Here is a 10,754-nt window from a genome sequence, read left to right as displayed (position 1 = left end):
AGAAGATCGGTATAAACGGAAGCTGGGACGGATCACTGCAGCTTTCTGTTCTAGAGATGGCGGTTCAGCAACCTTGGGAATCAGCCGGTGGGGGTCACAGCAGTCGCTGTTAACCTCACTAACCCGCCACTGTCAGCCACAGCTGCGGCTCACATGTCAGAAGCAATTACATCTCTCTAGTGCAGAAACCTTCAGACCGCTTTCAGCTAAGCCCTTGAACTAGCAGGAGGAGAAGGAGCAGCAGCAGAAGAAGAAGCAGCAGCAGGAGGAGGAGGAGCAGAGGAAGGAAAAGCAGGAGGAGGTGGAAGAGGAGGAGGAGAAGTAGAAGAAGAGGAGACGGAGGAGAAGTAGAAGAAGAGGAAGGAGGAGGAGGAAGAGGAGGAGGAGAAGTAGAAGAAGAGGAGACGGAGGAGAAGTAGAAGAAGAGGAAGAAGGAGGAGGAAGAGGAGGAGGAGAAGCAGGAGGAGAAGGAGGAGCAGAGGAAGCAAAAGCAAGAGGAGGTGGAAGAGGAGGAGGAGAAGTAGAAGAAGAGGAAGAAGGAGGAGGAAGAGGAGGAGAAGTAGAAGAAGAGGAGTAGGAGGAGAAGTAGAAGAAGAGGAAGGAGGAGGAGGAAGAGGAGAAGAAGCAGGAGGAGAAGGAGGAGCAGAGGAAGCAAAAGCAAGAGGAGGTGGAAGAGGAGGAGGAGAAGTAGAAGAAGAGGAAGGAGGAGGAGGAAGAGGAGGAGGAGAAGTAGAAGAAGAGGAGTAGGAGGAGAAGTAGAAGAAGAGGAAGGAGGAGGAAGAGGAGGAGAAGAAGCAGGAGGATAAGGAGGAGCAGAGGAAGCAAAAGCAAGAGGAGGTGGAAGAGGAGGAGGAGAAGTAGAAGAAGAGGAAGAAGGAGGAGGAAGAGGAGGAGGAGAAGTAGAAGAAGAGGAGGAGGAGGAGTAGAAGAAGAAGAGGAAGGAGGAGGAAGAGGAGAAGAAGGAGGAGGAAGAGAAGTAGAAGAGGAGGAGGAGGAGGAAGAGGAGGCAGAAGAGGAAGAGATGGAAGAAGAAGAAGAAGAAGAAGAAGAAGAAGAAGAAGAAGAAGAAGAAGAAGAAGAAGAAGAAGAAGAAGAAGAAAAAGAAGAAGCCATTTGCTTCTACAAGGGAGAACCAACTTTTGCAGCATCCAAAAAATATCCATCTTCTTGAGATGAGACTTTATTAACCACCATGACGGTTGCTTGATCATGCCACTGTCCACTTAACAGCCGCCAAAAAAAATTGGGTCAGTCCCATGGGTGACTTGCTACACGAGTGTCATGACTTACAAGCGTAATGGACAGGCTCCAGTATTGTCCTTGATTGTTGTGGGATTACCTCTTCCTGTTCCTGCTGCCTATCCAGGCTGCTAATTGCCCTGGAGATACGGTGGAGTTGGACCAGTGATGTTGAGAAAGCAAGGCCTTTCCCTCGGTCGCAACCCCTGAGGTTTCATCAGCCGTCCCCCATCCAGATTGAACAAAGAGTCCTACTGTCAAAACCAACCGTCTTAATATGCTCCTCAGGCGCGGAGCAGGTGCATTGGTTAGTCATTCCCTTCCAGAGTTGAGCTCAGCAACCTTCCTGGGCTCTCTAATGATGACGAGGAGGAGGCATGGTCTCCATCACTTCCAACTGAGCAGCTTGCAAGACATGATTCTTCTGGTAAAACAAGAGATTGATCCAGTCAGCGATTCAATTAGGCGCCCGGAGATTCAATTTGACGAGCAACGAATGTCCTTTTGGGCCGAGGAGGAGAAGCCCAACGCAGCAGGAAAATTCATGCTCTGACAGCCTAAATTAAGACGAGAGTTTGCCAGATGTCCTTTCTCCACTCCCCCGCCCGCAGATAATTGAATTCAGCCCTTATCAAATGGGCCCTCCAGAGGCCGGGCGTGAGTCATGCTTGTCTTCAGAAGTTGTTTGAAAGCTGCAGGGGGGAGAACAAAAGCTGAGCATAGAGCGTCAGTCAGATCTAGAATCCTAGACCCCCTAGGGGCTGGAAGGGGCCTTGGAAGTTAACAGTTTAACAGAGTTGGAAGGGTCCTTATAGGTCATCTAGTCCAACCCCCCGCCCAAGCAGGAGACCCTACCCCATTTGTGACAGATGGCAGTCCAGTCTCTTCTTGAAAGCCTCCAGGGATGAAGCTCCCACAACTTCCGAAGGCAACTTCTGTTCCATGGCTGGATTGCTCTCATTGTCAGGAAGCCAGCCAGCCAGCCAGCCACTCATCCATCCATCCTATCATCCATCCATCCAATCAACCAGGCAGGCAGGCAGGCAGGCAGGCAGTCAAACACCCAACCACCCAACCAAACATCCATCAAATCACCGAAAGATCCAGGAAGGCAGGCAGGCAGGCACTACCGGGAGGGTAGTGAGGGTCCGGATCTCCACGGGCAGAGGGCCGGAGCAGCCACAGAGAAGGCCCTCCCCCGAGGAGTCGCCAGCAGCAACATTGGCCGGCAGATGGAATTCGGATACATTGATAGTAGTAAAATATATGAAGATTTCAGACTTGTAAATTGTACAAGTCAATATGAAGGAAGTATAGGTAACGATTGTGGTTGAAATGCACAAAAACTATTTGTAAGCAAGCGACATGCTTTCTACAAGATGCAATGAAAGATGATTCTTTTCTTTTTATATTTGGTTCAGTTTGTTAAATTGTTTGTTTTTATTTTATTTTTATATCCCCTCCATTTCTATTGTAAGCCGCCCTGAGTCTCTCGGGAATAGGGCGGCATACAAACCTAATAAATGAGTTAAAACAATAAAAAAAAACTCCACCCCCCTCCAAAAAAAGACACAAAATATTCAGATGCAGAAAAACGTAACAGCACCTGAAAACGTGGCTTGTTTTCCTAGCATTCTTCTTTCTCCTTCAGGGCTCTTTCCTTGACTTGTAACCACTCGTTTAGCGACCGATGTTGCTACCCAGCACTGAAGAAAGTGACTTACGGCCGCTTTTCTCACTTGGGACTGTTGCAAATTTCCCCCTGGTCACAAGCTCAAAATTCGGGTGCTTGGTAACTATGTATTGATAGCAATAGCAGTTAGACTTATATGCCGCTTCATAGGGCTTTCAGCCCTCTCTAAGCGGTTTACAGAGTCAGCATATTGCCCCCAACAACAATCCGGGTCCTCATTTTACCCACCTTGGAAGGATGGAAGGCTGAGTCAACCCTGAGCCGGTGAGATTTTGAACAGCCGAACTGCAGAACTGCAGTCAGCTGAAGTAGCCTGCAGTGCTGCATTTAACCACTGCGCCACCTCGGCTCTTATGACGGTTGCAGGGTCCCAGGGTCACGGGATCCCCCCCCCCTTCGGTAACCTTCCTAGCTGGTTTCCAAAAAAACAAAGTCATTGGAGGAATCCAGATTCCCTTAACGACCTCACGGCTCATTTAACAACCGCAGTGATTCGCTTAACAACTGTGGCCAAAAAAGGTCGTACAATGGGGCAAAACCCACTTAGCGACCGCCTTGTTTAGCAACTGCAGTTTTTGGCTCAGTTTTGGTCTTAAGGACCACAAATATCTGTTCCTGGTGTTTGGGGTTTGTGAACGCGATGAAGTTGCTTTTAATTTTGCTGGCTCTCTTCCAGAGACTCTGTTAGAAAATCTAGTGTTTTTTGTTCCTTTGCTGCCCTCTTCTGGCTGTCTATTGCATTAAAACGTCTGATCCACTAAGTTCCCCGGGGAAAGGGGCTTTTTCAAGAGGCAACTGGAACTTTTTTGTTTTCCTTTAAAGACACTTCACTTCTCATCCAAGAAGCTTCTTCAGCTCTGACTGGATGGATGGTAGGGAACGGAAGGATTTCTATTCCTTTCAGAATATAAACTTGCAAGCTCTGACTGGATGGTATATAAATAATATAATGTTGTTAGTTGCGAAGCCGTGTCCGACCCATTGGGACCCCATGAACAACGTTCCTCCAGGCCTTCCTGTCCTCTACCCTCCTCTGGAGTCCATTGAAGCTCACACCGACTGCTTCGGTGACTCCATCCAGCCACCTCCTTCTCTGTCGTCCCATTCTTCTTCTGCCCTCCATCGTTCCCAGCATTAGGCTCTTCTCCAGGGAGTCCTTCTTCCTTCTCCTAAGGTGGCCAAAGTCTTTGAGTTTCCTCTTCAGGATCTGGCCTTCTAAAGAGCAGCCAAGGTTGATCTCCTCTAGGACTGACCAGTTTAGTCAGTCTTTATCTAAATCAATTTATCTACCTACATATTTTTCTAGGTTGTTGTTAGTTGCGAAGTCGTGTCCGACCCATCGCGATCCCATGGACAACGTTCCTCCAGGCCTTCCTGTCCTCTCCCATCCTCTGGAGTCCATTGAAGCTCACGCCGGCTGCTTCGGTGACTCCATCCAGCCACCTCCTTCTCTGTCGTCCCCTTCTTATTTTGCCCTCCATCGTTCCCAGCATGAGGCTCTTCTCCAGGGAGTCCTTCCTCCTCATTAGGTGGCCAAAGTCATTGAGTTCCTCTTCAGGATCTGGTCAGGGTGGATCTCCTCTAGGACTGACCGGCTGGATGGCCTTGCAGTCCAAGGGACTCAATGCAGGAGTCTTCTCCAGCACCAGAGTTCAAAGGCCTCCATTCTTTGGCGCTCAGCCTTCCTTATGGTCCAACCTTCACAGCCATCCATTGCAACTGGAAAAACCAGAGCCTTGACTAGACACACTTGTGTTGGCAGGGCGATGTCTCTGCTTTTTAGTATGCTGTCTACGTTTGCCATCGCTTTCCTCCCCAGGAGCAAGCCTCTTTTAATTTCTTGACTGCAGTCGTTGGCTGCAGTCAATTATATTATTATATTATATAATAACATAAATTCTTCCCCACCATCCAGTCAGAGCTGGAGAAGCTTCTTGGATGAGAAGCAAAACATCTTCAAAGGAAAACTACAAAGTCCAGTTGCCTCTTGAAAAAAACACCTTTGGGATAAACATGACCTGGAGGACTGAGAATCACCATAGATCTCTTGAAAGATTTTTCCCCCTGTACTTTCATTCCATTGGGCCCATTTTCAAGCGGGACCTGAGAAAAGCTATTGAAGCTTTTTATTCCCATCTCCACCCCAAATCCTGGCCAAAATCTCCTGCAAGAATAAAAATACAAGGGAGAGAAAAATCAGCAATGGGGATGTTCCCCATTTCCAGCATCGCGGCATATTTAAAGCATGCCACTCCGAGAACCAGGCTTTATTTTTGCAGTATAATAAATTGTGCCGTTTATGTTTCAGATTTATATAGCTGCTTCCCTCACATCTATGACTCTTGAGTTGTTTACACACAGTGGAAAGAATTTAAAACCGTGACCCGTCAAAACCGCGGAGGACAAAATCGCGCTTGACGAAAGAGCGCATTTGACGTCATCACAGCGCGACGAAAAAAATTAAAAATTGAAATAAAATTAAAATTAAAGCAAGCCAATTCACATAAAGGTAAGGGTTAGGTTTAGGGTTAGGGTTAGGTTTAGAGCGTTAGTGTTACGTTTAGCGTTAGGTTAAGGGTTAGTGTTAGGTTTAGCGTTAGGTTAAGGGTTACGTTTAGGGTTAGGTTAAGGGTTAGGTTTAGGGTCAGGTTTAGGGTTAGGTTTGGGGGGGTTAGGGTAAGGTTTTCACTTTATTTTTACATTTTTCGATCACAGCGCGATGTTTTCGTCGCGCTGTGATGACGTCAAATGCGCGCTTTCGTCGAGCACGATTTTGTCCTCCGCGGTTTTGTGGTGGAACCTTTAAAACAACCAACAATGCAACAATTTAAAAAAAAAAGAATACAAAAGCATATCAAAAAGTTGTCATGCATCATAAAAAAATGTGAAATTCACAACTGAGATAATCACATTTATTAATAAGACTCGGTACAAACCCCCCCGTACAGATTTTTCCCCATTTTTTTCCCCACTGCTTTTCTTTTTCTTTCAAAATATAACCACTCTGGAGATGTTCTAAAGCTCTGAAGGTCTTTAAAAATAAACAAATGGAGGCTGTGAAGCAGAAACGTAATTAAGAGGAATATAAGTGAACGCAATAAAATAACTATCACAGCCAGGAAACCACAAGACAGCTTCAAAACAACAAACGGCAAACATCAGTCACAACCTAAAGCCACCTGGAGGAAAGATTTCGGTAATCATAAAAAGAGATTTTCCTTCACACCTCAACTTTAGCAAGTACCATCAAAACTATTCAGGACAGGAAATTCCACAATCAAGGGCTCAATGCTTTTTAGGACCGGAAGTGGGCTGGAAGCAGAAGTATTTGGGGCAAAAAAAACACTCCACACCCCCAATGCTTTAAAGACATTTTCTGAAGGAGGGAAGATGGTGAAACCCATCTAAATTAATATATATACATATTCAGGAGTTTAGGACCACTTTTTCAGACGAACAGAGTTTAGTAATAGCAATAGCAATAGCAGTAGACTTATATACCGCTTCATAGGGCTTTCAGCCCTCTCTAAGCGGTTTACAGAGAGTCAGCATATTGCCCCCCACAGTCTGGGTCCTCATTTTACCCACCTCGGAAGGATGGAAGGCTGAGTCAACCCTGAGCCGGTGAGATTTGAACCGCTGAACTGCTGATCTAGCAGTAGCCTGCAGTGCTGCATTTAACCACTGCGCCACCTTGGCTCTTAAAAAGTTTCACATTATTATTATTATAATTTGTTGCATAATCAGCCAGATGTTTCCACTGGGATGGACTTGGGATTTTTATCCACCTATCAACTCCTGTCCAAAGGCCTGGGAAAGACAGATGTGGTTGTTTGATAGTGCTGACATTATCACTGCGGAATGTGGGCACTGCACACCAAGACAACTAGACACAAGGACAGTTTCCCCCCCCCCCCCGAATGCCATCACTCTGCTAAACAAATAATTAAAGGCTGCATTACTACTACTATTAGCCTTCTCATCGTTCCTACCACCCATCTCCTCCCACTTATGACTGCAGGACTGTAACTGTGTTGCTTGTATCTTTACGATTTACATCAATACTGTTTCCTGGCTGCTTATTTGTACTATATGACTATCATTAAGTATTGCATCTTATGATCCTTGATGAATGTATTTTATTCTCCTTTTGTACACTGAGAGCATCTGCACCAAAGACAAATTCCTTGTGTGGCCAACAACACTTGGCCAACAAAGAATTCTATTCTATTCTATTCTTTCCTTATTCTATTCTATTCCTTTCTATTCTATTCTTTCCTTATTCTATTCTATTCCTATTCCTTTCTATTCTATTCTTTCCTTATTCTATTCTATTCCTTTCTATTCTATTCTTTCCTTATTCTATTCTATTCCTTTCTATTCTATTCTTTCCTTATTCTATTCTATTCCTTTCTATTCTATTCTTTCCTTATTCTATTCTATTCCTATTACTTTCTATTCTATTCTTATTCTATTCTATTCCTATTACTTTCTATTCTATTCTTTCCTTATTCTATTCTATTCCTTTCTATTCTATTCTATTCTTTCCTTATTCTATTCTATTCGTATCTATTATATTATATTCTTTCCTTATTCTATTCTATTTCTTTCTATTCTATTCTTTCCTTATTCTATTCTATTCCTATTCCATTCTATTCTATTCTAGGTAAAGCTGCCTTTTGCAACTGACTGGTACAATTTTGTCAATGCCAATGGTGTTCCATTCAGAATAGAGCTGGAAGGGGCCTTGGAGATCTTCTAGTCCAACCCCCTGCTCAAGCAGGAGACCTTATCCCATTCCAGACAGGTGGCTTGTCCAGTCTTCTTTTCTTAAAAACCTCCTGTGATGATGGAGCACCCGCAACTTCTGGTGGCAAGCTGTTCCGCTGGTTAATTGTCCTCACTATCAGGAAGTTTCTCTTTAGTTCCAGGTTGCTCCTCTCCTCGATTCATCTTCAAGTGGTGCTCCAGATATTTTGCGACGGCGGTTATTCTGACTGATCCCACAATCAACCAGATGTTTAGCTTGGATTCGGCACTTTTGTCCCCCCTACTGAGTCCTTCCCAAAGACTTGGGATAGACAGATGTTTGTGGCTGTTTGATGATGTTGACGGTATTGTAGGAAGTAAGCCAAGTCCAGATGCCTTTTGCAATTGAACGATGGGGATTTTCTCGATTGCAAAAACCACCTCAGAACTTCTCTCTTGCAATAATAGGTTTGATGCCATCAAAGGTCATTTGCAACGTACACATTTAATAAATTATAATGGTTTGGCGTCATCGTTTGATGGTGCTAAAGGTATCACCTGAGCTGCAAGTGGTTATTATGGCTTTGGCGCACAGCCAGCCAAATGTTCAGACTGGATGTGGCATTTTCATCCACCTATTAATTATTATTATTATTAGGCACGAAGTATTTTCTTGCAAGGTCATCTGTAGGCACCATGACCCAGCAAAGTAAATAAGGATAATTAGCTTTCATTTTAAGCAACCTCTCCACTTTGAAAATAATGTTTGGTTAATTGAATGGAAGACGCCTTCCCCCCCCCCTCTTCCCCCCATTTTCACACCTCTGCAGATATGGATGCAGCTACACACCCAGTGGGATTACAAAGGAAAATTGTCTCCTTGGATGGAACTGCTCTGGAAACGGATAGGTTGGGGTTTTTTTAAAAAAAATCTTCAGAGAATGATATCTCAAGTTTACCAGCTTTTATTTTGGAGCTCAGATTTGCTGGTTTTAATTTGTTTCTAATGAGCGCGCGTGCTGTGATATTCACTGGCCCACTTATACATGTTCCGAAGGTAGAAGTCTGAATTCAGTGCCAGTGGCACATAATTGTAAACATGTATTAAAAACCATGCATAAAAACATGTATAAAAAAACATGATGCGGTGACTCAGTGGCTAAGACGCTGAACTTGTCGATCCGAAAGGTTGGCAGTTCGGCGGTTCAAATCCCTAGCGTCGCGTAACGGAGGGAGCTCCAGTGACTTGTCCCAGCTTCTGCCAACCTAGCAGTTCGAACGCACGGTAAAAATACAAGTAGAAAAATAGGAACCACCTTTGGTGGGAACAGCGTTCCGTGCGCCTTCGGCATTGAGTCATGCCGGCCACATGACCACGGAGACGACTTCGGACAGCGCTGGCTCTTTGGCTTTGAAATGGAGATGAGCACCGCCCCCTAGAGTCAGGAACGACTAGCACATATATGCGAGGGGAACCTTTACCTTTTACTATTAAAAAAACTCAGCTAAAAGAGATTTTGGTAGGCCCAGAAGCCCATGGAAAGCTTTTTCCACAGGGAAGTATTGTGTTAATATCTATCTATCTATCTATCTATCTATCTATCTATCTATCTATCTATCTATCTATCATTTATCTATCTATCCATCCATCCATCCATCCATCCATCCATCTATCTATCTATCTATCTATCTATCTATCTATCTATCTATCATTTATCTATCTATCCATCCATCCATCCATCCATCCATCCATCCATCCATCCATCCATCCATCCATCTATCTATCTATCTATCTATCTATCTATCTATCTATCTATCTATCTACAGTATATCTATCATCTATCTATCATCTATCTATCTATCTATCTATCTATCTATCTATCTATCTATCTATCTATCTATCTACAGTATATCTATCTATATCTATCTATCATCTATCTATCTATCTATCTATCTATCTATCATCTATCTATCTATCTATCTATCTATCTATCTACAGTATATCTATCTATCATCTATCTATCTATCTATCTATCTATCTATCATCTATCTATCTATCTATCTATCTATCTATCTACAGTATATCTATCTATCTATCTATCTATCTATCTATCTATCTATCTATCTATCTATCTATCTATCTATCTATCTATCTATCCCGAATGTGTTTGTGTCAACTGCCCTTAAAAATGTGTTCTCTTGCAAGTCACCCTATTCTTTCTAACAGGGTCCCACATAATGTTTGCTCTGGCTTAGATCCCAACTCCCATTATCCCCAGGGAGCCTCAGACCAATAAACACCTACACAAGGGTGGGTTTTGGTGATGTCAGCTCCCATCATCATTTCACTAGGAAACAGGGCGCCAAGTTGGCGAACTATCTAAGTTGGCCCCCTCCCCTCACTGTAAAATCAAATCCCATCGTCCCATCCCTGTGGGGATGATGGGACCTGAAGTTCTCTCGAAGAGAGGGAGGAATGGAAGTAGAAGATGTTTTTGGAAGCTCTAAGAGCCCAACCTCATTCTCTTGGGGATGATGGGAACTGGAGTCTTCCTTATTTGGGGGAGAGGTGGCCCTTCTCTACCGGGGACTTCCTCATCCATGGAGAAGGCAGGTGCTGGAGACCCTGTTGGGAGGGGGAAGGTAGTGACTTCCCTACAGGAGATCTCCCCCCAACCTTGGGGATGATGGGTGCTGGAATCCTCCTTGGAGAAGCAGTCCATTCCCCATTGAGACCTTCTCTATCCTTGGGAACAAAGGCCCCGGAATGCCCCAGGGGGGGCAGACAGCCCCTTCCCCACTGGGGACCCCCCCCCTCTATCAGAGACCCCTCCCTCCTTGGGAACGATGGGCACTAGAGTCCTTATTCAGGGTTCTTTTTGGGAGGAAGCAATCCCTTCCCTCTCAGGACCCTTTCATCCTGGGGGACGATGGGTGCTGGAGTCCCTATTTGGGGAGAAAGAGTCAATCTCTTCTCCTTAGGGACCACCTCCCTCCTTGGGGACCATGGGCTCTGGAGTCCTCCTCCCCTCCCCCGACTGGCTCAAGCGGCCGCTCCTTTCCTCCCCACGGC

The sequence above is a fragment of the Thamnophis sirtalis genome, unplaced genomic scaffold (genome assembly GCF_051295495.1).
Source record: "Thamnophis sirtalis isolate CommonGarterSnake01/CBP01778 unplaced genomic scaffold, rThaSir2_p1.2 scaffold_2, whole genome shotgun sequence".
Classification (NCBI taxonomy): domain Eukaryota; kingdom Metazoa; phylum Chordata; class Lepidosauria; order Squamata; family Natricidae; genus Thamnophis; species Thamnophis sirtalis.
This window is presented reverse-complemented; position numbering follows the sequence as displayed.